We start from the raw sequence: 20,036 nt of genomic DNA, 5'->3' as shown, positions 1-20,036 counted from the left end.
ACCTAATCAAACCAAATCACACTACCTCAACACCTTTCCAAGGTGAGTAACTGAACTGAACTTTTCAACCTTTTTACTTAGGTATACACTGCTCCTAGCTTATTTCTAGCTTCTGGCTACTTTTTTCTTTTTTGGTTTTTGGTTTTTTTTTTGTTTTTAATATACAAACACTCTCTCTTCTGCTTACTTGCTGCCTTACAGATATTAAAAATAAACACACTAACTACTGCTTACTAGCTGCCTTACTGACTGACTATTTAAAAATAACTTATGTTTATTCACTGCCCTACTGCCTATTAAAAGCACAAACACTCAAACACACTAAATAATATTCCCAAATAGTTAACTTTGCCCTAATACTTTTAAAAAAGACAATGTCCCAAGGAAAAACTTACTGATTCCTTTCAGCCACTAGCAAGGTGATCTTCTCCTCTCAGTGCTCCCACTAGTATAGCTGGGGCAGGTCGCTGGCCCTTTTGCAGAGCCCTCACTGGATCATTTTATTTTTTTCCCTATTAGTCGACATCCAAAAAAAGAAGCCTGGATAATACAGGCTCATGCATAACCTTTTGCATCCAATTGGGTCTTCCGTTAATGTCCATATTCCCTCTGAATACTGCTTAGTATAGTATATATCCTTTGACAGGCATTGGATTTGCTCATATCCTGTGTCCAGGATGCTCTCATGGCAAAAGAGTCCACTTTTCTGCCTTGTGCCAGTACACTCAAGTAGTTTTCCACTGCTTGGATTCCATTTTGAAGGGACATTCTACTATGACAAATATCTGTCAATGGGATGTTCTATTTCATGTGCCTACTTTGAGACATTCAGTAGCTTCTTGCATTGGACAATGGAGGAGGCATTAGGACTAAGATCGCTAGTTCATTACTTAGATGATTTCCTATTCACAGGGGGCTTGGAGCAACCTCACAGCATTTGGCCATAAGTGAATGTCAGGCCCGCGGATTGGGCCTTGACAGGTCGATGGCTGGACACGTCTGGGAGGGGCTCTGGTAGGGCCTGCTGTGTGGCGGCCTACCCGTAACCCCTCTGGCGAGGGCAATCATAACATCTGTTGGGGCTTGCGAGACCCCTAAGTTCCACTTGGGTGGAGAGAATTGGGGCTATTAGCAGCTGCCCGGTGGTTCAGAGTAGGCAGTGGTGACAGGAATCGGCACCTAAATTAAACTCCCCTGTTAGGGTCCTCTTAATAAATGGCTGCGGCCATTTCATCCGAGTTATGTGTCATGTTTTCCTTGTGTGTAATGTTGAGGCATCAAGCTGGGACAGTGGGGGTGGGAGAAGAACCATGGGTGTTGGGAAGTGTTCTGAAACATCACCTCTGCCCTCCTCTTCTTACCAGCTTGAAACAGCAGGTCAGAAGGAGGAAATTGGAGGGAGAATTGGCTGGATGATAGAGGGAGTAGCTTGGGGGAAGCAAGAGAGGTATGGCTTGTAGGAATGAATGAAGGAAGGAAGGAAGAGTAGAGGCATAGGTCAGCAGAAGATGAGAGAGGGGATCATTACCTGTGTGTGAGACAGAGGTGATTGGCATGGCTTCGGTGGCAGTTATGTGTGTGAGAGAGAGAAAGAGGACTACAGTGTGTATGTGTGTGTGTGTGTATGTGGCGGGGGGGGGGGGGGCATTCAAGATTGGAGGGTGAGAGGTAAAGACCATGGATTAAAGAGAAAAGGACAGAAATAGTACAGGGGGAGGTGAGAGTGGTGGGGATACAAGAGAAGAGCAGGACTGAAACAGAAGAAATACTCTCTTTCCCCAAACCATATACTCCCTCCCCTCTGCTGAGGGTGGAATATTATAAAGGAAACTGTCAAAAGCTCTCTTGGATAAGAAGTGAATCCTACAGATGGTTATGCTGTATGGCTGGCAGCTGGGATATATCCTTGGCAGGGTAGAAAGAGATAACTGGCCATACAGGATGCACTAATTGGCCTTTTTCTGCCATTATCTACTATGTTACTATATATGTTGCTATAACTTGCTGTACCTAATCTAAATCCCAATAAGAGGAGCAGGTTTAAAGAATACATCTGACATTAGTAGGCTCCTAGATTGTGAATCTTGAATCACAAATCCTGAAGGGTTGGCTGGTTGTTCTTTAGAGAACAATATACATATATATATATATATATATATATATATATATATATATATATAAATACACTTGAATATCATTAGGCATAATAGGCAATGCAATTCTTAGAAATACAATACTTCTGTTCGCTGTGCCTAATTTATCATATTAGTTAAAGAAGATCACATCACAGCAAAATTTCTCCCTTTCATCAAATAGTAAGGCCACATTTTCAGTAATAGCGTATTAAATTAAGATATTGGAGCTGACAATTTAATTCTGTATCTGCCAACACTTTTATATTTTGAGCATTCATAGTATGCAGAGAAAGCTTTTTACCCTCAGCATTTTCAATTAGGAAATCTGTTTAGCCACAATAGATTTCTGCAATATTTTAAACAATCCATTACTGATAAACATCACTATGATAGTTTAATAGGCATTTTGCTTACAGGTTCTTTAAACAATTTCTTTTTTAAATTTAATAGGGTCAGTTAAAATGTCAAATTTACCTTGAGGCTAATAAATGTATCAAATCATTTTTTATTAAACATGATTATTTCTGCACCTGTTCATATCTCCTATGTTGAAACAGAGATCTGCAAATTCATTGTGATCGTGGCTAGGCAGAAAGACATAGAATCAGAGAAGAGAAATTAATAGTATTCCATTTTAGTCTGTTGAGGGTTGGTTCCAAGATATTTTCAAACTTTCTAGCTCAAGTGCTCTGATAGGGGCATAGCTCCCGAAAGCTTCCTCCCCCCCAATGTACTCATTCTTTCTGCTGACATTCTGCAAACTGTTATGTGGAGGCCTTGCAGTTTGAAGACCCTGGAGGTTAATGGGGTCGGAAGCCACCCTTGAACAGCTGGAGACTGGTGCAGCATGATAACTGCTTCTAAGGAAATACACTGTGGATATGCTGAAATGATAGTAACATTCTTTTCCTTATGCCCAAATTTGCTAAAGTAGATGGATGGGTAGACTGCATGGGCCACATGGTCTTTTTCTTGCTGTCATGTTTCTATAAAGAAATAAAGGAAGAAGCAATGCAGTGGTGTTGTGTTTCATTTTTACCCAGCTGCAAAGCTTTGCCACAACACAGTGTGCTAAACGTTGATTAGGAAGGTGGCACAATTCTAGTATCCATTTTGGTCCTGGAGAAAAAACTAGTAGGTTGGTTGTATGATATCTTTTAAAGGACAAACATAAAAGATATGGTAGTACAGGAACATTTGAAACCACACAGGTCCTTTTTTCAGGAGTCATCTCTTGAGATCTACTTTATTTTTGGAGGTCCTTTAAAATGTTCCACATCCCAAGACATTTAGAGGTAACTTTCAAAAAGCACTCGGCAGTTTACTTGGGCTCTCACGGGACCTGCGACCCCATTAGTTCTAATAGCTTTTGGGGAGCTCTGCACCCATTTCTGGGATGCACCCTGGGCAGCTTCTCTCCCTGACCATCTTCCATCTCTGCTATCATTCCCCCTCCACATCTCACCATTGATTCCTTCCTTTTCCTGCCACCGGTCCCCCTCTCACTGCATTGTTCAAGCATTTGCATCTTCTGCTTAGCATGGGCCACAGGACTCAAGCAGACTACCTAGCTTCAGGCATAGGGTTAACTGCTCCTCTCTCTCATCCTCTTCTCCCTCCACCCTCCACCCTCTTTCCTCTCATCCTTCCCATCTCTAATCTCCAGGTTCTTCTCAACCTCTTCATCTCCTCTTTCGGTTCCTGCCCTCCCCCCTCCTTTATTCAGGTTCCTTCTTCTCTCCTATTTCCTTCAGGGTTCTCCCCTCTCACATTCAGGTTTCTGTTCTTCCTCCCATGCCTACCCTTTAAATAACACTTCTTCCTCTTTCTTTATTCAGTTTTCTTTCCTGTCCCCCACTCCAAAAAGCAAAGATACCAATGCTTGAACAGTGCAGTGTGAGGCGATGTAGAGGGACCAGTGGCAGGAAATGGAAGCAAATAATGGTGAGATGTGGAGGGGACTGAGAGCAGGAGATTGGGGTTGGTGAATGGCGTAACAAGAGAGCTCCAGTCCTCTCTTCTTCTCCCCTTGCCTCCTTCCTTCTTTCCTTTTCTTTGATATTATTTATAGAGTTTACAAATTAAACAAGATGAGTTAAAGGTTTGAAAAAAACAAAAGTAGAGTAATATATTACAGTAATATAGGAAAGGAAAAAACAAAGCCTAACAGCTCACTTTAGCCCCCACCACAAAAAAAGGGAGGGAAAAAATTGAGGAACTAATAAGAAAAAAAAAAAACACAACAGTGGAGAAAATCACCTAGCATGATACATCTAGATTCTCACACAAAACCATAGAAAGGTGGCAACCATGAGTTTTTTCTGGTCCAAAAAATAAAAAATAAATAAATAGCGTTATTAATCAGAGGAGAAAAAAAGATATTACAGTATACCAGCATAATTAACAGAATATTTACAAGAGCAACAAAGTAAAAAAGCAGCACCAGGAGCACATGTTTCCTGGCATAAGAAACAATATTCTCCTTTCTTGTGTAACTTTTGAGACAGAATTAATCACACATTTTTTCTCATAAAATAAGTTAGCTTTTATGAGAGAACAAATGCACAACCATGTTTAAGTCTTTGCAAATATAAAAAAAGATCAGTAAAATGGCTCTCTCTTATTTCTTTTGTGTTGAACCCTCCAACATCTCAGTTAAGTTCAAGCTATCAGAAGAAATGTGATTTCCATCAGAAGCTCCTCCCTGTATCCCTTTCCATTTACCTCCTGGAAGGAAAACACTTTGATGCTGATATTTAGTGCTACTAGGCCAGATAAATATTTATACCACAGTAAGAATGGGCACTTTTAATTCAGAGTGGGTTTTTGGGGATGGGGTAGGTTTTTTTTGCTTTTTTTTGGGGGGGGGGTTACATACATAGTAGGAAGTACGAACAGGAAAATACATATCACTGAAGATTTTCTGTTATTTTAATTAATGAAAGATACAAGAAGGGTTGATTTGTACAATGCACGCTCTACCTAGCTTTTGAAGCGTCCCCCCCCCCCCCACTCCTTACAAGTGGTAAAAATAGAGAGTGACATATTGATGTTCATGTAAAGTCTCTTTCTCTCTGTCTCTCTCTCTTGCTAAAAAATTGCTAATTCTCCATTTGTTCAACTTTCCTATGCATCACAAGCTTATCTTGGATTAAAGTTGCATCCACATTTTTCATATCCTGTACTTCCTTCATTTTCTTTTCAAGTTTTTGAAAAATTTCTGACCAGTTCTGAGTAAGTATCAACACGGTCCTGACCAGCAAACATCACCTATCTATTTATTTGCAAAAATGTTGATTCCGCCCACTCATCAGACATTCTATTCAAGGCAGATTACAACATGATTAAAAAAAGAAAACAATTTTACAATATCCAGGTGCAATTTGAAAGAGTAGAATCAGCTTTTACTAACTAGTGCTTCTCAAATGTTGTTCAACGTGACCACCAATGGCTTGGTAAGAGAAGACATCGGTGTACTGGATAACCAGAGTGCAAACCCCTCTGGCATCTTCACCAAGTTGACCTTGGGACTTTAATCAGGACTGGCATTATCTCCCCCTTCTAAATCCTGTCCCATAACACCCAATAAACTGCCTTTCCCATCTTTTGTAGCTACTTTGCTCCAAGGTATTTCTTGCTGGGCTCCTTCAGCGTCTTGTGGCATGACACCATCAAGATGAGCTGGCCACCACAATCGAAGTCCCAGATGCCTCAGGTTGCATTGGTGATTGGTGGGGTGGGGGATGCACAAAGGAACCTCTTTTCCATGGTGATCACCGTGTCTAGCCTCACTCCTTTTCCCAGGGCCTGTAGTATCATGAAGCAAAGTTGATTGACTAGGATGACAAAACTTCTCAAGTTCCTTTTTTCCTGCACTTTCATTCCCTCCTCCTCTGCTTGCCACCTTGCCCACAATAGGGCTGATTTCCTGGCACATGTCTCTCCATTCCCTCCATTCCTCTCCTCTCACTCCCTCTCAACTCCACTCCCTTTAACTTTCCTCATATTGCAGATCTCCACTGCCTTATCCTATGGGCCTCAGTGCCCTTCCCCTTTATCTACCTTACATCTATAGCAGAGCTGTAGAGGCAGGCCTTGGGCCTGGTACCTATGACTGAACTGCAGTAGCAGCAGCTGGTCAGTAAGTGCAGGGACTGTATATCACTGCTTGGTGGCCACATTTGTTGTAGCTGCCACTACTCCTCTGGTGCGGGATTCGTTTTCAAACAGGAAACCCAGGAAGCAGGAAGAGAAGGAGTGCTGCTATGCACACTGACTCTTGAGCTCTGTGCTCACTGAAAAACTGCTCCTGCTGCTGCTACTGTTCAGTCATAACAGCCAAGCCCAGCACTAGACAATACAGTGTCCTTCTTGGGGAAAAAAAAAGGAAGTAAATTCTTGAGTTGCTGAAAAATATAAATATGTAACCCTTTGTTGGATTGTCACTGAGGCTGTCAACACAACTCTTTTTCTCTTCTCCTTTGTCCCCAGATGTGGGTTCTTTCTATGGGGGTGAAGGCAGACCATCTTGACCAGGCAGTAATGATTTCCCATGTGTGTATGTTATCATAGTTCTCTGGAACAGGTTCACTTACAAACCAGGCTGGAATCTTTGGATGGGTATTCAAATTAAAGTTTACTGTAATTTCTGTCAAAAGAATCAATAGGTGAAGAAAATATCCATTTACATTCAATGTTCTCAGCTGTACAAGAGCCAGGATTTAAATGATCTCCATCTCCCCTCTAGGCTGGGGTTTGGAACAGGTTTATCCTCCAGGGAATGGAATGATAAGTTTCCCAATTGGTCTGGGGTTGTCCTAACCATGCCTGGATCCCTACCCAGTACCTGAGGTCCATGAAAAATCCCAAACTGCAGCCTGTCAATGTCCTGTGTCCCAGGGGTGGAAACTCCATGGGGGGGGGGAGTCTACAGGACTCTTTCCTCCTCTCTCCCTTTGACTCCTCTCAATAAACAGATGCAGCCTACCTGGAAGAAAGACCTAATACTGAAAGCAATCCTTACTAGGGATGTGCAATCGTTTTTCCCGAATTAGGCAATGTCAACGATATTGCCTAATTTGGAATGGTTCGGGAGAGCCAAAAAACGATTAAATTTTTTTCAAAATTTCAGAAAAAAATCATTTTTGAGTTAGTGTGCACTAACTCCCGATAGTGTGCACCAACCCGAAAATTGGGGCCCCCCCAAAAAAAAAACCCTGAACCGCGGGGAAAAACGAAATTCTGGCGGAGGGGCCCTGAAACGAAGCCCAACATGAAATTTTTACCTGAAGCACATCTGTAATCCTCACAGCTTTAAGCTCATGGTAAGGAAGGGCTACAGAAACCGCATCCTTTCCTTTTGTGGAAAATCCCAATCTATGATCAAAACACTTCTCTTCTCTATGCACAGTCACTGCAACCCCCTCTTGAACTGGGGGAAAAGATACGCAGTTCCCTCCCGACCAACTAGACAGGGGATTCTGCCTGCCAGAAGGCTCAGGTCAAACTGTAAAACTCAAAAACTGCAAAAATCCTTCTGCTTCTCTCTCTCTTCCCTCCAGTCCACTTCTAGGGACCTGGGCAGACAGTGTCTCTCCCTTTTGTGCAGAGCTGAAGGCCTAACTTGGAGAGCCCATGGAACCAACTCCTTCTCCTCAAAATCAAATCTATACTGCCACACTCTAAGGGGCCGAAGCAATAAAGTGTGCCCAGTCTAGTGAACAGGTTTATGCTCAGTTGGATACGTGTTTTGGATGCACTAGACTAGCTCCCGTTGCAATAAGGAGATTAGCACTGCCAAAACGCGTAGCCGATAGCACTCAACACATGTAAATTCCATGTGCATGAGGCTATTAGCTATTACCTCCTGATGCAAAAACTCGCTGTGGTGCTCAACGCGCACTTCTTAATGTCTCAAATTTAACTCCAGCCCGGGAGATGGCATTAAGTCAATCCGTGAGTCAAGGGCTTATGAGAAATTTAAAAATGCTGTCCTCTGTGGTTCCTTCTATTTCAGTATCAATGCGACGCTTAAATCTACTGCGTGGTATTTAAAAATAAAGGAATACTGTAATGGCTTCATCTAAAGAAATAAATTCTGGATGCCCACTTTTACATGCATACTTCACACGCAAAATATACACGCACTACAACAAGAGGCGTGTTTAGCCCGACTGAACTTTACTCTACTTATGCTAATTATAATTCTGGAAAGAGCCAATTTTAGAGTCAGGCTAAACCTTCCTCCCCAAAAATGTCTCCCTTTCTCTCTCTTACCTTTATTTTACCTTTAGAACGAGGAAGACTCATATTCAGAATTATTTATTTAATTCTTTTATTAGTAACAATATGAAAATTATTACGTTAGTTATAATCATTTCTTTCATAAGTATACTTTGTATAATAATCATAATCTTGTGCTCAGCTATAAGTATTATTAAAAAGCACAAAAGCAATATCCCAAATCAGTTCTCTTATTTGTTTAGCCCGGGGAGAAGGTAAGGAGTGCCACGTAATAATGCAGTCACCTGCCTCAGCACATATGCTAGCCTTCTCCAAACTTCTCAGGCTTTCTATACCTCCTTATATACCTGATTTTTACAGTATCTGGTGTGTAATAAATTCTTGCTCCATGACACACATTTTTCCTGTCTCATTACTCATTTTACCACCCTTACATCCCTCTTGATTATATTTTTACCATATATTTTCCAATTTCCCCTTTTTCCCTTTGTGCAGGGATACAAAAGTTCACAGTAAACTATAAATGCCGTCATGTGTTGCCGTGCATACATTTTATTTCCCCAGTCCCTTACATCAGCTACGTCAGCATCTGCCTCCCCTTTTGGAATTCTCACTTCTGTCTTGTCAAAAATAAATCATCAGTTGGGGTCTGCACCGGGGTCCGCTGCATAGCTAAGTTCCTGCCTTTTGCCATCCAAAGGGAACAATGAGTATTGCTTGTCACTTCTGTTTTCCTTGCTACCCACAAGCTTCCTTTGTTCCTACATCTCAAAATAGTATCTGCAGGAACAAGCAGCAGGGTGCAGGGCAAGGATAAAAGTTAGCAAGGCTAAAATGTTAACACTTTCCAAGGTTCAGGCTCTCCAGGTGTATCTAGATATTCCCCTTCACAAGCTAAATTGGCCTGAAGCAGGATAAAAGAGATGTGCACCCATTGCAGTTCTGGGTGTCCAATGTATTTGAGTGCTAGGGATGCACAAGTTTCCCTAGTGTGTCCTTTTTAAGGCAGCACCTCATTTTAATACTGCATCAGGCTCCCAGGGGATGTGGGTGTGCGCACATTAGGGAAATGGGTGCTCAATACAAGTGCCCATTTTAAAGCACATCTTATTGCATCGGCCCCTAATTTGGGCTACCCCCACATAGACTAAGAGACCACCAATCACAGGCAAACTTCAGGGGGAGGTGTTGTATAGAAATGATGTCTCCCTCTAAGCTGTTATAATCCTCAGGGCAATGGGAGCTGGGGCCATCTAGTGGCTGATCAGTGGGATCATCACATATCCTGTGAGGAGAACATTCTCCATTTTAGCTATCCTCTGGGGAAAGGGATGCAGAATAAGCATCATTATTATTTTGTACATTTGTCTATATTTTTGGTCTGTGTGGCTCTCATTAGATTTCCTTTATTTTTCAACTTTCACCACGGGAGGGTAATTTTCAGAGGCCCAAGTAGGGTTAATGTATGCATGTTTAAAGTGCATGCAGACTTTAGGCCAGATTTTCAAAGTGGACTTCACTTAGGGGGTCATTTTTCAAAGCGATTGCACGCGAAAAGGGACTTTTCGCGTGCGATCACTAAAAAGGGGTGGCGTCAAGACTGGAACAGGAGGAGTCGGGACGGCACCGGGGCGGACGTCACAAAAACAGCGTGGATGGTGAAAAAGTAAGGAGCCTTTTCGTTTCAAATTTTGCACCCAATAGCACCACCGATAGTGCTATTGGGTGCGACAGCCATCAGCGATCGCACCATGGAGGTGCGATCGCTGCCGGCTATCGCAGGCCCACCCCCCGCTTCACCCCCCCGTCCCCCTGTACCGCGCGATTCATGACGCTGCGGTGTCTTAGAAAATCTAGGCCTTAGGCACATAAGTCCACCTTGAAAATTCCCAGATGTGTGCAGAACCAGTGCCAACAGACATATACACATTTACACCTTGTCCTATGCAGGTGTAAATGCGTGCATCTAGATTTGCACACATCCTGTTGAAAATAAAAATTATGCACTTATATGGTTTCCCTGCCCCAACTCTGCACCCCTCTTCCCCCCCCCCCCCCCACCGAATGCCTTTTTGCAGAATGTATAACAGTCCATGCCAAACTGACTTGTGCATGCACTTTTATGTGCACTGTGTGGACCCTAATTTATTTTAAACAGGGACTTTTACATGAATGTCCTTTTGAAAATCAAGCCCTGATGTCTCTCTCCTGACTCTCAGCACAAAAAAAGAAAATAAAGTGAAAGATTCTCAGCTTAAGATGCCAGCACTGCTAAGCCATTCTTAGATGTGTAAAGTCCCCTCTAGGGGGAAATAATGAAATAGAACAAAGGAAGGAGAGAAAGAAAATAAGAATGAATGAATTAGAGGATTACAGAAGGAGAGAAAGAAGTGAATTTGAAAAGGAAAGGATAAAAGAATGCCAAAATGATGGACACACCAAGATCAAAGAGACTTCAGAGACCCCCACAGATAAATTTGTATACATTGGAGACTCAGTATGTACTAATTTATCTCTTGCACATTTATTGTAGCTATTCTGAAAACCTGACTGGCTATGGGAGTCACCAACACAAGTTTGGGAAGCTCTCAACCAGTGAAAGTAACAGAATGAGAATAAGAGTGGTGAGAAAAGTAGAAAAAGTAGAAAAAGAACGAGAGAAATGAGGAAAGAGAGAGAGAGAAAAACAGAGTGAAACTTGGATTAAGAAAAAGTTTGAAGATGAAGAGAAACCGTTTCTCATCCATCTTCAGAGATAGCACAATATCAGTCTGTTTATCTGTCTGTCTGTCTCTCTCTATGTGATGGAAGTAGAGATCGGGAATCGTTCACATAAGAGGGTCCCAAAATTGTTTCTTACAAGAATAGCATCAGTGTCTCAACAGACAGTGCATGAAATGTGTCATGTCAGAGTACAGTAGGCGTGGTAGAGGAGGTTTGACATTCCTCAGTAAGAGGTGTCAGGAGTTTAACAAACCCTTGTGTCTTCTTGGTTCAGGGTTCTTTGGGGCTACCCCTCTGTTTCAACAGAGAGGTACTGGAGGGTGCCTCCTATCTTAAGAAGGTAGCTGGGACTCAAAGTTGGAGGGCTCAGGTCTTCAGGATCTAGTATATTCTGAAGATAAGAGCAGGAGGTCTTTGAGAAGAGGGAAGTTACGGTCCATACCAAGATTTCTGCAGAGTTTGGAGAAAGAGGATTATCAATTGTAGGTGGCAGAGGGGAAATTGTTTAAAAGAGGAAGAAAGGAGAATCAGCCAGAGGCTAATCTGCTTTTCAGATTGGAAGAGAAAGAGAAATAAAGAGAGAGAGAGAGAGAGAGAGCTGACTCCAGAGAAGCAGGTATTGGGGAAGTGCTCAATGAGGATGCGCCTGACGCAGAGTGCCTACCTGTCAGGGTGGGTGGCATTTCCTATTGCTTGAGAATCTGATTTCTTGATGGACCTTGTTTTTCTGTACTGGATGTGGATTTTTTGTTTCCCACAATCAAGTTCTCCAGGAAAGGGATTTAATTTTTGGAAAACAATTCCTTTTTTCTGGTCTGTTCATAGAGGAGCTCCAGACTCTTTCCCACCTGTGTGGGAAACACTTGGGAGAATGGATAGGATGAGGAGTAGGTGCTGCTATGGGGGATATGAGTGCACACATTGATTCATGGTCTCTGTACTTAACTGTCTATGACCTCCCTGGTAATCCCCAGCATGCTAGGTGAAGTTGGGGCAGAGGTTACATTCTTTTATATCTGATTTAGCTGTGCTTCCTGTCAAATGAATATTGACTAAAGAGGATCAATCCACTGATGAAAACTAGAGGGAGACTGCAGATCACTGTGTTTAAGATCCTTTCTTCAGTTTGTGACTGTTGCTGCTTTTCTGCTGTTCTTGTTGCATTGTTTTAGTTCTCATCCCACTTGAACAGAATGAAATATAATACAGTAACAATATGTGAAGGGGTTGTGAACTAAGGAAAGACCTTTAAATATTGCACTTTCCAGTTTCCCCAGTTTTCACAGGTGACAAAATTTAAGTACTAATCAGGTAACTCTGTAGCACATTTCCTTTCATAAGTCTCATTAGAGGGCCTTTACACACTGTCAGTGATTCAACACCTCAGAGATTTTTGCGAGGGTTTTTTTTGTTCCAGCAGTTTCTTCCAGCTTCTTTGAGCTTCAGCTGGAAGCTGAATCGGAATTGGAGCCCGTTTCTTCTGGACAGCACCAGTGTTATCCTTCATTGACTGCTTTGCGGGGTTTTTACTTCAAAATTTAAGAATATCTGTCCTCATCTAGTCCAGTCATCAAGACAGTCTCTGGCAAGGGGCCATGTATTGCAGCTCCTTCCATAATCCGGTTTGTGCGTTAATCACAAGGTGTTGCCCTTGTGAGAGAACTGAAACTCTCGTTCCCCAGTGGCCCTGTGTGCTACCTTCTCAGCACCCCCCCCCCCCCCCCCCGCCGAAGTCTCAGCTGGCTTCAGGAGCACAAACAGGGCTCAGGAATCAAACCCAGGTCTCCTGTGTGGCAGAACAGCTAAGCCTAGAAAGGTGTGGGGCTGAGTTTTAAGAGCGGGGGTGGTGAGTGAGTTGGTTGTCCATTCCCCTTTCCTTTACCATACCACAGAGGGTGAAGATTGGGGTGTAATCCATAGTGGTATCCCTTACATTGGTAGTTTGTGTCTTAGACACTGCCCTGATGAAGGAGCCTACATGCAGCAATACCCAGTCCCTGTATTTTTTTTAACCTGTTTTGTTTGAGGAAGGTACTCCTTTAAGAGCCAGTAGCCATAGGAAAAGAAGGCTCTGCCAGCCTCAACGTTTATTTCTCACTGGCAGCTGGAGGGAGTTGACAGGAGGAACAGGAGAAGCAGGGAGACTGTGCAGGCAATTGTAGGCTGCAAATCAGAAAATGCTGGCTAAGTCGCAGCCATGAGGAACAGCCCCATGGGAAGAGGGAAAAGAGAGAGGCAGCAATATTGGGCTGGCCAGCGAAAATGTAAGTGCACAGCTCCTGCTGTATCAGCTTCATCTCACCGGCTCTCTGGATGTGATGTTGGTGCAGAGCTCTCTAAAGCACCGATACAGGAAAATTGCCCTGCATGGCAGTGCCAAGCTTGGTCAGCCATTAATGCAAGGGTACAGCTCTATTTATCACATATTTAAAGCAATTTCTAACATTTCTTAAATCCTGTGCTAATCTTTACTGCTAAATCAGCTAGTGCCAGTTATAAATTGAACAAAAAGGACTGGTGCTATCATTTATTTAATGAGCTCCCCTGCCTTTTAATGGAGTTCAATGTTCTTCTATATTTTCCTTCCAAAATTATAGGTAAATTATTCATACAATTAATCTACTGCATCTGTCTCTTCTGTACTCTACTACTAACATTTTTTTCTGTGGGCGAGCCATATTGTCTGCATAAATTACTATGATTCATAGTTCTAGCATACCTCAACATTCAGAATTACAGCTTTCCTAGTCTTATGCACTGTATTGATTTATTAAAATGAAGTTGTATTTACAGTATTTGCAAATGACACAATTTACACTGTGGTTATTTACCACAATTAGCCACCTGGCCTGTCACTTATCAAGGCTCCAATCTGCATTTTCTCTTCATTGTGCTGCAGATTCCGTTTGCTCCTCTTTCCTCTCTTGCCCGCCCACCCTATTCGCTCACTAGGAGGATAGAGAATGAATTAATATGCAAAGAGGTAGTAATGATAAATGATAGCCTGGTGGAGTATTGTGTGAATTTTGCAATCTGTTTGTAGAGAAATATCTATGAAAGCCAATGATGTGTCCATTACACCCCTTGTATGAACATTAAGGGTCAGACGTACCAAAGGGTTTTTCCCATTTTTGTGTCTACAGGGAAAAAGCTTTAGTACCTCAGGCCCTTCCTGTCATATACTACTCAGGCGCACAGCGGTACACTATTTAAAAATTCCTAGCAAAAGTGCAATTTAACGTCTGGGGTTTTTTTTTTTTTTAATTCTTTTTTGTTTTTTTTTTACACATGCTCACATTTTTCTGGATGCTTGGGTAGATATTTTTAAAAGGATACAAGAAAGCTGCATGAATAAAATATTGCTACAATTTGCCTGCCTTATAAAACCAAAGAGTTCAGGTCAAATTATTACAAAGGGTAATCACCTTATGAGGCAATAAATGTACTTTGCAGACCAAATGGACTCAGTATATCTGAAAGATGGGTGACGCTTATGCACTGTAAATGCCAAGAACTACATTTAAAAAAGAAAAACTGCAACCTGCAGATGATTTGCTCTAGAAAATTTGTCATTTTGATTTCCCTATTGGCGCAGGGACATTTCACATGGTATATATGTTATTCTCAGCTTGACTGCTCTGAATGTTTGTGGCTATTTTGTGTTTGGCTTCTGCAACTTTAGGTAAGATTAAGCTGAATTCTGCTGAAGGAGGGATGCTAATCTTACCACATGTCTGCATTTTCATTTCTTAAAAGGTTGTATCTGCAGAACACGACAATGATGCGATTCTTTCAAGTAGGCATACATACCCGAGTACAAGAGATAATGAATCAATTCTTTCAAGGAGAAGTAAATAAGAGGCCTCTAAGTGCATCGACAACTTCAAAGAATGCTCCTTCTACAAACAACATCAGTAAAGCAACATTAAGCATGCATGCAAAAAAACCTTTAATGCCTTTGTAGCATTTTTCTCCTTTAAAAAATATTCAAAATAAAATATTTTGGTAGAGTTGGTAATGCTTTTGTGTTCTTTTATGTGCTAGAATAACAAGATATAGCCTACTTTGGTTTGCCTTAAATATATATATTGTTAAAAGAAGAGCGTCCCCTGTGTCTAATTACAGAATAAATACCAGCTTCAGACGGTAATAAAGAAAGGGGTTTATTAATACAGGTAATTATATAGAGGAAGGCGGATAATTCCTCTAGGAGCAGAAAAATACAGAAAGAATTTAGTACAAGCAAAGGTGTACAAGGTCTGTTTAAAATCTGCTCAGAGCTCTTAACGTGTGCATCAGCTTATAAAGGGTCTGGGGTCTGCTATTATCAGTCATCTGCATAATCCACACCCTTTACCTTTAATAGCCAATCGATATATATTTTAACATGTGTACTTTAGCTTGCTCTCACTATAGGCCACAGGCCTCTTCTTATCAGTTAGAATAACAAACTTAGTTCCATCCTTCCAGGAATGATGTCATCTGTGCTGGATAATTCTCTGGCAAGTTCAGTAATCAGTGCTTCATAGTGCTATAACTACATATGTGCAGGATATATGCAGTGCACTATTCTACATATCCCCCTGTGAAGGGTGATTGGCTAAGAACCCTTCATACCTATCTGAGTCACATATCGCCATGTCTTAGGCTGCCCAGCCTAGTTAAGGCTACTCCTTACTGGCGAGAGGCATTACCCGTCTTCGTACCGATATGCTCATTTTTCACAGATAGTCATTACAGGTGGTGGGGAATGATGCAGTGTCAGCATGAGAATCCAGAAGCATCAGGTTCAAGGTTTCAGCTTGATTAAGCATGATCCGAGTGCTAGTCTGTGTTACCAGCATTGCAGAAACTTGATCACGGCATCTTCGTAGGCAGATACAGAGACATGGTAAGCAGAGACAAACAACTAGCCCAAGTAAGGCAATTGTACACATGGAGCCAATTAGAATTTTGAATCCTGAACCTAAACTAGAAAACCATGAGCCAAGGGATCCAAATGGATCACTGACATCAAGTCCTTTCCAGGTTTGCACCGGTACATGTGCTATAGACATCATGTTCCGAGTGATTTCCTCAATCACTTCACCCTTGTCGTCTATTTGAAGACAACAGTTACTGAGGTTAAATTTACCACATAATCCTCTTTCTACAGCTAGTATATAATCTAATGCTAGATGATTCTGATAAATAGCATTCCAAAAACCCTTTTGCTGAGTGGCTAATATTCTCAGTGCTTTAGCAGTTTCATTAGTAATTATTTCAACAACAGCTTGCAATCTTATAATACGATTCAACATATAAATTGGAGTTCCATAACCCCAAGAGCCATCCTAATAGGTTACAATATTGAGCCAATGAGAATTTACCATTTGAGCTTACATGGTATAGTTGAGAAAAGATTGAGATAAACAAGAAGAATTGCCTATAGCTATAGTGTGTAATACTGTGTAAGGGCTATGAATGCACTTTGTTGCAACGATGGAGTGGGCCAATATCCACTGCGCTTTACATGAGATGGGATCGGTGCTTTTGCACATGGGGGTCACAAATATAGCAATCAAGAGGGATAACCTAGCAGAGCAGTTGGACATCCTTCTTAAAAGGTACAGAGAAAACATGAAGAGGTAATCCATTAAAATGGACAAGGAGGAGAAGGAAAAACAACAAAAACATAAGGCATGTTCTGGTCATAGGTAGGAGTAGGTACAGTTGCATATCCTTGTGAGAGGAAGCCTCAGTTAGAATGGGTAAATTTCTACAAGGAGATCAATCTCAGAATAAGCACAAAGGCCATAAAACTACCAGGAAATATTTGTGAGAGGGTATAAACAAACTCCAGGTAAAATCTGAAAGGAAGTGTTACAGGAAGAAATGTTCAAAAAGGTTACAGAGAAATCAGAGTATAAAGGGAATAGGATATTGGAATATAAAAAGCCAGCAAAGTAATTACTATAGGTACAGGCTGTAGAAGAAAGAATAAGTCAAAGAGATGCAGAGGTACCAACAGTAAGACGAGTGGGAAAATGCTAGAAATAGCTTACAGCAAATAGAACAGCATGAATGTAACGTACTCTGATGTAGCAGAAATATATATGCACATAAGAAAAGGAGAAATCCAGAGAAAAACCTGATAGTTAAAGGATAAGAGCGTGTATGGCCAAGCCAAATCATTACCACATCTATAGGTCACATCCCAGAATGCGGGTAGGGAATATACTTAAAAATGAGGGAAACCGACCTTTCGGTAGAGAGTCAAAGGGCAAATGTCATAACTAGATCTTGAGGAGTGTCTCATTTATGGACTTGTATCCATTGTTGGGCAGGGACTTCAGTAGGGTCAAAACAGGTAATGGTTGTATGCACATACACTGTATTGTGTGGAATTATGAGAACGGTATGTAACTGTCCCTTCACAATCATAAGGGAATTTGTATAGCAGAGTAGAAGTTTTAGTCGTACCATCTATAGTTACTGTGATGCAAGCATTACAATTCGGGTCAGTGGTGCATACAGGGAGTATGCCATTCCAAAAGGATAATACACAAAAAAGAATAAACATGTTAATGCAAAAAGTGAATACCAAACTGAAAATACAAAAGCAAACTGATAGTAACAAAGAAGGCAAAGAAAAAGGGCTGTTGAAACATCAGGCAAGTGCAGTCATGTGACAAAGCATCTGTAGGCCCAATAGTGGATAAAACATTGTCCAGGGATAAGGGATTCAAGAAAACATTTGACCATACTGGGGCATATCTCGTTCTAAGAGAGCAATCAGTGGGATATAGTATGTGGGTAATGTAATCAAGGCAGCTTTCATAGACAAGGGTAATGGGTGAAGAAAAGCATATTACATAATCATATAAAGATATAAGAGGTTGGGGTTAGACAAGGAAGATACTACAAAATTTAGAAAAACCAGCATTAATTCTGTCCAAATAATGGCAATTTGCAAATAGGACCAAACAGCATCTGAGCAAGACAAAAACAATGAATACGATGTATGATGGCAGTCTTTGAAAACAGTTCACAGTCCCAGTCAGGATAATCTTTGAATTCAATGATGCAGATGGGGGAAAACAGGTCATTCAGCTTAGTGCGCGTCAGGGACAGGAGACAGAGCCGTGCAGTTCGACAGTAGGTAAGTTACTTGATCAGAAGCTACCATAAGAGCAAAACAAATTCAGATTAATTAGGGAGAAGAGTTCACCACAGACATCACATCACAAAGAACATTAAACTTTGACACACAACGGCACTCATTCATCAGAACACAGAAGACAAACAAGAAACACATGGTTTACTTCTGATGAGCTCAAACCCCTGATCAAAAATAAAGGTAGGCCAAAAAAAAACATAAAAAAGTACTGAGAAAATGTCTAGATCGATCTAGAATAAAAACAAAAGAAAAAGCAAAAAACAATCAGTTGAAAAATGAAAAACAATGAAAAACGGAGAAAAAAGAAGAAAATGTAATCTTCAAATGGTCCAACGACTATTGACCTGGGGAAACATAAAATCTGAGAACAGATAAAGGTTAGAGGAATTACAGCTCAATTGAAACTAAATATCCTGATATGAATTCAGCAAACTGCAGTCATAAAGCTACTGTTGGTTCTTTAATATAGCTGCGCCACTAGGAGGCGCTGTGCTCATTAATATTCAGCTTTCACTCTTTTTTTTTTTTCTGAAAGACAGGCCTGTGACAAAAGCATGGTTACCGGGATAACTCTTGCGCTGCTGGGGAAAACCTTCACCTCTGTGAAAGGAGGAAACATCATTAATTAGAACATATAACTGATACATAAGGGCAATTTTCCAGTGTGCAAGAAAAGACTTAGGACTGTACTGTAAGTATGCCAGCGCAATGACCAAAGCACTGTATACCGTGAAAGAGACAGAATCCTGACTGCTAAAGAATTCAAGTTGTACTCAATGTCCCAAAAACTATGAATTATCTGAGTAACGTTCAATTCCTTGCTAATCCATGGTTAAACTAAACACACGGACAGCCTTTATCACCTTCCTGTGAGAAACCCTATCTCCGTCACCACACAGCGAGACAAGCAGTGAGCTTGAAACATGAAGGCAGATCCCTGCAAACTGCAGCAGATAATGCCCTCAATGCCAACTGATCACGGACTCCTGTAGGAAAGAGTACTATACAAACATTGGTCAGGAATAAATAGAGAAAGGAAAGTGCAGGGGAGGGTACGCTTTCCAGTAAACTAAACTGATCAAAGTATGAAAAGGGAGTCTCTTGTTATTGTGTGTATGTGTATGTTGGTGTGGCCATAGGCAAATGAAAGGAAAGAATTTAATGAAACCTAAAAACAGTAAAAGTCCAGGATGTATAGAGCAAGGAGGATGAAAGGAAAAGATGCAAACTGCGGCACCCTGTAAATTGTCCCACCAGAGAGGGAGACTAGGGATGGCCTCAGCACTGGCCAAAGCCCTGCGGGGGCGGAACTTAGAAAATATAGCTGTTGCAAATAAAATGTAAGAACTATATAATACCTAAAACCAAGAAATAACCTGCGTGTAGTATCCTGAAAATATGTCCTAGCAGATGATGCCATAAAAGTCAGCCGTGCAGGCAGAGCTGGGAGCAATGAAAAGGATAGCACAGGACAGAGGACAATAATAAACAGAAAAAGAGAGAGAGAGAGCTCACAAGGTTCAAGAGTTATTTATTGGTGTATTTGTATGTTCAAGTAAAGACAGAGCACGGGCCAGAGCAATGCAGACAGAAAAGAATAAGCAGCGAACACAGGAATAAAGGGAATGGCAGAGGGAGGGGTGTCATGACGTCAGCCGCCAGAGGACTCAGCATGAGCCAGGACAGACAGGCACGGAGAGGCACTAAGATAAGGAGCTTGAAACAAAACTTCACTTCCCACCAAGCACCACGGAAGGGGACAAGGGAGTGGGAGG

The 20,036-nt window shown here is 41.4% G+C and overlaps 1 long non-coding RNA gene across 1 annotated transcript; it reads left to right on the top strand.

Moving 5' to 3' along the window:
* Positions 1-13,236: 13,236 nt before the first annotated feature.
* LOC115085379 lies at positions 13,237-15,112 on the top strand. The gene is made up of 2 exons (XR_003854817.1): positions 13,237-13,366; positions 14,859-15,112. It is a non-coding gene; the product is annotated as an uncharacterized LOC115085379 (long non-coding RNA).
* The last annotated feature ends 4,924 nt before the right edge of the window (positions 15,113-20,036 follow it).

Source organism: Rhinatrema bivittatum, chromosome 2 (genome assembly GCF_901001135.1).
Source record: "Rhinatrema bivittatum chromosome 2, aRhiBiv1.1, whole genome shotgun sequence".
In the NCBI taxonomy this organism is placed as follows: Eukaryota; Metazoa; Chordata; class Amphibia; order Gymnophiona; family Rhinatrematidae; genus Rhinatrema; species Rhinatrema bivittatum.
This window is presented reverse-complemented; position numbering and strand designations above follow the sequence as displayed.